Genomic DNA, 6,921 nt, shown 5'->3' on the forward strand with positions numbered 1-6,921 from the left:
TTCATTCTCAGAAGAATGGAAATGCTCCTTTACCGTGTCCGTTGGTTCACTCAAACAAATCTCGGGATTCAAATCATGCATCTATTTCATTCCAATTCCTATCTTCTATAGTTATCGGATCATTCCAATGCACATTCATTTTCCTTCTCACACCTTCATCCTCAACGTCATTAGTGATTCCATACGTCCATGCATTGCATCCTCCAACCTATTTGCAATACAATTTGCCGCAGACACGGAATACCCTGTTTTGATCATCGTCCTCATTGCGCTATTAACATATTGCTCATATTCATTGGTGGCTCTTCCAACAGATTGCCCATTTTCCTTCTCAATTGTACAACCACATATGCATTTATTTTCTCCAAACTTTTCTAAATATTTTCTTAAAAATGGTTACATAACTCACTCCAATACATTTGATAAACACCTCACTTCGTTGTAATTTTTGTTACCTTTTCATTTTCATTTCAACGGCATTGAATAGGGAATGCCATATGTAATATGAGTGTTATTTCATAAAATATTGCATTTGATCTTAATGTTTATGAGATTGTTTTTGTCAATATTAACTAACTAGCAAGCACACACCGCAATATAACGCTGTAAAATATGTGAAATTTGTTTTTTCTTTTCAATTAAAATCCACATGTGCAAAGACAACTTCAAGATAGTTGTTGGTACGTTTACTTCAGTGGAGCAGTTGGTATGTTTTCTATGTAGTGGGGTGCTTACTAAAGAGTTATAAATTAGAATTTGGGAGAAGTTTAATAAGATTTTTCTTTATAGACTAGAATTTGAGAGAAGTTTAATAAGATTTTAACTCTTACAATTTATTAGAGCAATTAGAGCATTTGCAGTTTGATAGAATGGAGAGTCTTTTAATAGGTCGCTGCGTTGATAGAATTGTAATTTGGTAAAATAGAGAGTGTTTTAATATGTTGGGTTGTTGTGATATACAAGGAACACCAATGCATTATATTACAGAGGGTTTATCCCGAAATATATAGCCATTCAAAAAAAAATAGAGATCGCGTATAGGTTTGGATATAATTTTATAATTGGTATGGATATAATTTTATAATTGATTTCTCTATTTTACTTGTCGAACACCCAACATATAATAAGTACAGAAACTCATTAAATCCAAAATATTTAAATTGAAAAAATTTAATTGTTAAATGGGAGAGGAAGTTAAACTTTAGAGTGAAATTTTGTAGGAAGAAAGAAGAGTTTAATGTAAATTTTGGTTTTTTTAGTTTTTTTTTTCTGAATTTTCATTAAATTTAAATAAGAAAACAAATAATAAAAAAATTTACTAGTAAAAGCTATAGTGATTTTTTTTTTTTTTCTACAGGGTTTTTATTTATTTTTTACTTTCGAATTGTTAATAAATCTAACAAAAATTGTAAATATTTTAACATTAAAATTTAAATTTTTTTTATCTAGAGTTTTGAGTGAATCACCATACCATTCAAGTTCTCATCTTTCAATGAATCCAAAATATTTCCTAGCTCCACAATTCTCTTAGTATGTCTCTCTTGCAAATGATCTCTCTTTTAATTAAACCATAACAAAGTGAATCACTGAACCTTTCAGCTTAAAAGACTTCATGAAATTAGATTTTAAAAAATCAATTACTGTTTTTTTTTTCATTTAAAAAATAAATTAAAAAACCACGCACTTAAACAGTGGAGTTAAGTTTTTTTAAGGCCACAATGTGATTTCTATTTAAAAGCATCGATTCTCTAATTATTATAAGAGCAAGAGTTGGTTGAATTCATTTTTATTTTTTAAAATATAAAAATAGCTATGTAGCAGTGTTATTGATGCAGGCTAACAGGGAAATGGTTTCTGAAAAGGACAGAGAACACAGTTCGTTGGATGGACAGTATATCTATCTTTATTTTTATTTTACTTTTCTTTTTAAATTGCCTAAGAATAATGTAATGACTTTTAATTAGGAGCAGTAGTGATTAGTTAGAATCTTTTGTTTCCCAAACAGTTGTATTACGGTTGTAAATGCATGTAAAACAGAATGTGCTAACTAGCTATGGAGAAGTCCCGTATATGAAATAACTGATATAACCAACAACACAACTAACAACAGTTACAAAACTGTTTGAAAACAGTGTTACAAAAGGTGTGAAACAAACCATTACAGGGGTTCGACTTTGTATGAAAAAGAACAGAGAGATTAATAAAAACATTCTGTGCACATATATTCCTATCGTGTCCTCAAAGATTGTGTAATTTCACTAGTAGATTATTATACAAATACTGTTGAATGTGTTGCTACAGGTTCCAGGCCCAGAGGGAAAGATAAACCAGTTGGACAACAAGTAACAACACGAGTCCATATAACCAGACAATAAAAGAAAGACCTCGTAACAGGTATGTGGAAAATACAACACAAGTCTTAACTATTCATCATTAAATTCATATGAATACATAACACAGTCGGCCAAAATTTCCATATATGTTTACATACTGTCCGAAATAGAAGACTGGACTAAATCCACAGTCGTGAGACATTAACTCCTACAGCAAACAAGAAACCAACTTCCCGTATGACTCAGAATCACAACCCACGTCGTGCCCAGCGACTAAAGAAGAGTTAAGTACAGACAGAGAGCAGCCTAAGGCCAGCAAACCAAGTTCAACAAATAAAGTCGAAACACCCCTATAAACAAGCTACCAAACAACATAGAAACTACCCGTGTTTGCCCGAACAGCCGAGAGCTCAAACACCGGAACCCTCGAACGGTCACACCTGCAAGAGCATGAACAGGAGTGGTTAGACCAAGCAACAACGTCAACCGAGTTAAAGAGAACTTGAAAGGGACAAGCAAACAAAAGGAAATGGCACCCTACCTGTTCGGTGAACCATAGCCTCCAGCCGACCCCGAGAAGACCCCTGCTCACGAAGGAGCCAAGACATCAGGTACAGGTAAAGGAGGATTGCAAAAATTCCGGCATAAAACCAAAAACTTACCAAATGAGTTTGCAGAGACCCCAACTGAGGACGCCGCCATCGGATTGCCAAAGACTGTGAAAAAAGCTAAACCAGTGTTGGAATAAATAGCAAACATTACACAACTGTCGTATAGCTTAAACCCTCACTGGAAGCAAACAACAACACACAGAGGCAGAAGCTATTAACAGAGAAATTGAAATCACTCACAGGATACAAATAGCATACACAGAGATGGGGACCCTCGAGAGAAAAACAAAACCCCAAATCACAATAGTAATCGACATGCAAGCCGAGGAATAGTGCCATGCAAAACTTACCAAAGTATTCATAAAACGACAGGAGAGCAGAGGCATACCAGGTAGGAAACCAACAACCGAAGTCGAAAGGGAAACCAGGAGCCACAACCATCAAACCATGTAAACAAGTCGCAGGAACCCACATCCAAAACAAACAAACTGCCGAACTTGCAGAGCTCGCAGAGCAAAAGACTAGGCGAAACAACGAGAATGAAATGAGCGCAGAAGGAGTAAAAACCCCAAACCTCGGCGGATTCGTGGGATCCCAAGGAGGGACAGGTGTTCAACGGGCAAGCCATCAAGGTACAGCCCTTCATAGAACAAAATCAATATGGCGCCGATTGCGAATAAACCAACATAGGTATCCAACAAATCCAAAATATTATTATATTCATTACGGTCGTATAACACCTCAGCACATCAACGGCGGGACCACGTGGGCTGGCCCCATCAAGTGGCATCAGAGCAGCATTTTAAGGAAACAGGGGAAGATGGAAGTACAAAGACGAGGACGAGGAAGAGGTGCACGTAGAGTAGCAGACGAGGGCTTGAGAGAACAGTTGAGAATCCTTACTGCTCGCTTGGAAGCACTAGAGGCAGGTAGGCGAAGGGACCCGGAACTTGGGGATGATAGTGAAGACGAGGCAGTAACTGTTATAGATGGGTCAGAGGAAGAAGCCCCAGAGTTAAGACTGTTGAGATCAGTACCGTTAGCCAGCAGCAAACCCAAACCTGAGATCCCTAACTATGATGGCAGTCTGTCCGCCGATATTTTCCTGGATTAGGTGAGTGAGTTAGACAAGTATTTTGAAAATGAGGAGATCAGTGAGGACAAAAGAGTTAGATTTGCTGCAACTAAGTTAAAAGGACACGCTGCCCTATGGTGGGACAGTGTCCAAGCAGACAGAAGACGGATGAACAAGTTGCCGATAAGAAAGTGGCCAAGGATGGTGGCAAAATTGAAGGGCAGGTTTTTGCCTAAAGACTACTAGGTTGAATTTTATCGACGAGTACATAATTTAAGGCAGAAAGGTATGACTGTAAAGGAGTACAGCGAGGAATTTTATCGAGTAAATTTACGTGCTGGCTATATGGATGATACTCCAGAAAAAACAGCGAGGTACGTAAATGGCTTGAGGTTGGAAATATTGTACGAGATCAGTATTCTCTCTCCCCGGAATATTGAAGAAGCCTTTCAGACTGCTGTAAAGGCTAAAGATAAAATTAACAGGAAATAGAACAATAGGAGAGGGAGAGGAAATGGCAGAGGACGAGGACAGTCCTATGGAAAAGGGAGAACTGCCACTAACAACGAGGAAGGCAGCAAAACCAGGGCTTCAGGGACAGCAGAGAAGGGAGATAACACTAGAGGAGGTCGGCCATATCAGCGGGGAAGAGGAAATGGTCACGGAAGAGGAACTAATGTCCAGTGCTACAGGTGCCATATGTGGGGGCACAGATCCTTCAAATGCCCGGAAGCTGAGCACGCTGGCCAGAGGGGAGCATTTGTTGCGCAGCCTGAGGAAGCTGAAGCACAACCCCGGGAGATAGAAAACGTGGCAGAAACAGGGGAAGCTTTAATTTTGAACAAAGTTCTGTTGAAGCCAGCCAAGGAGATGGCTGAACAGACCCAGCGAAAGGGGATGTTTCGAACAGTTTGCAAATCACATGGGAAGTGCTATAAATTGATTATAGACAGCGGTAGTACAAACAATTTGGTTGCCACAGAAATGGTGGAAAAGCTGGGACTGAAGCGGCTTAAACACCCCACACCTTACAAGGTGTTGTGGCTACAGAAAGGTCACCAGCTACTAGTTGATGAATAGTGCGAGGTTGAATTTCACATTGGCAAATATCAAGACACGGTGGTCTGCGATATTATGCCCATGGACGTGTGCCATATACTGCTAGGGAGACCGTGGCAGTATGATCGGAAGGTGACGCATGATGGACAGATGAATTGTTATAAATTTGTGAAAGATGGGGTCAAACATATGCTTCTACCCATCAAAGAGGAGGATGCAACAGAATCAAGTGGAACAAAGGCACTGTTAATTGGAGGAAAACAGTTTGTGAAGCAGATTGAGGAAAATGAGGTCAATTATGCGATTGTAAGGAGGACAAAACCGATGTTGCTAAACACAGAAAAATCAGAACTGCCTGTAGAAATTCAGGAGCTGTTAAAAGAATTTCAAGACATTGTAGTTGACGATCTACTAGATAAGTTGCCTCCCAAGAGGAGTATTAGCCATCATATTGATTTTATACCTAGAGCAAGCTTGCCAAACAAGGCAGCGTATAGGATGAGTCCGAAAGACAATGAAGAAATTCGTAAACAAGTGCAGGAGTTGCTGGATAAGGGACTGATCAGATAAAGTTTGAGCCCTTGTGCAGTACCGACAATACCTGCAGCTAAGAAGGGTGGAGAATGGCGAATGTGTACAGATTCACGGGCTATTAATAAAATCACTATTCGATATAGATTTCCCTTACCCAGGATGGATGACATGATGGATTGTCTTAGCGGAGCAGCTTATTTTACAAAGATTGATCTGAAGAGTGGTTATCATCAGATCAGGATTAGGGAAGGAGATGAGTGGAAAACAGCTTTCAAGACTAATGAAGGGTTGTATGAATGGCTGGTCATGCCATTTGGATTGAGCAACGCTCCTAGTACCTTTATGAGATTGATGAATGAGATGTTAAAGGAATTTATTGGCAAGTTCGTGATAGTTTATCTTGATGATATCTTAATTTTCAGCAGAACAAAAAGAGAGCATCTTCAACATGTTCAAAAGGTGTTAGAGAAGTTACAATAGAACAAACTGCTGATAAACTTAAAGAAATGCACTTTCCTGCAGAAGGAGTTGGTCTATCTAGGGTTTGTAGTTGCAGAAAATGAATTGAAAATGGACCCCGAGAAGATTGCAAAAATTATAAATTAGCCATTACCAAAGAGCTTATTTGAGGTACGTAGTTTCCACGGATTGATAATTTTTTATCGAAAATTTATTAGAAATTTCAGCGAAATCTGCGCACCAATGTTAGAGACCATCAAAAATGTCAGTTAGCCTTTTTGTTGGACCAAGATGGCAGGAGACAGTTTTCAGCTTTTGAAGCGGAAGATCATGGAGAGGCCAATCTTGAGGCTGCCCGATTTCAATAAACTTTTTCAAGTTCGGTGTGATGCAAGTGGAACAACTATTGGCGCTGTGCTCAGTCAAGAAGACAGACTAGTGGCATTTTTTAGTGAAAAACTAAACGAGAGCCGGCAGAAATATTCCTCATATGACAAGGAATTTTATGCAGTGGTCCAAGCTTTAAAACATTGGAGGCACTACCTACTGGGCAATGAGTTCGTCTTATTTTCTGATAATTCGGCATTACAATATGTAATGCAGCAACACAAGTTAAACCATAAGCACGCCAAATGGGTAGAATATTTGCAGAGTTTCACTTTTGTGTTAAAACACATAAGTGGTCAAGCCAACAAAGTGGCAGATGCCTTGAGTAGAAGAGCCTTGCTCTTACAGGAGAGTAGCATACAGGTGCTGGGATTCGAACATTTGAAGGATTTGTACGAAACCGACACAAATTTCAAGGAAGCTTTTGAAGCCTGCCAAAATCTTGTATTAAGGAATGCAAGCC

The sequence above is a fragment of the Pinus tabuliformis genome, chromosome 9, assembly GCF_031772625.1.
Source record: "Pinus tabuliformis cultivar Carrire ecotype Pingquan chromosome 9, CPIR1, whole genome shotgun sequence".
NCBI classification, from domain to species: domain Eukaryota; kingdom Viridiplantae; phylum Streptophyta; class Pinopsida; order Pinales; family Pinaceae; genus Pinus; species Pinus tabuliformis.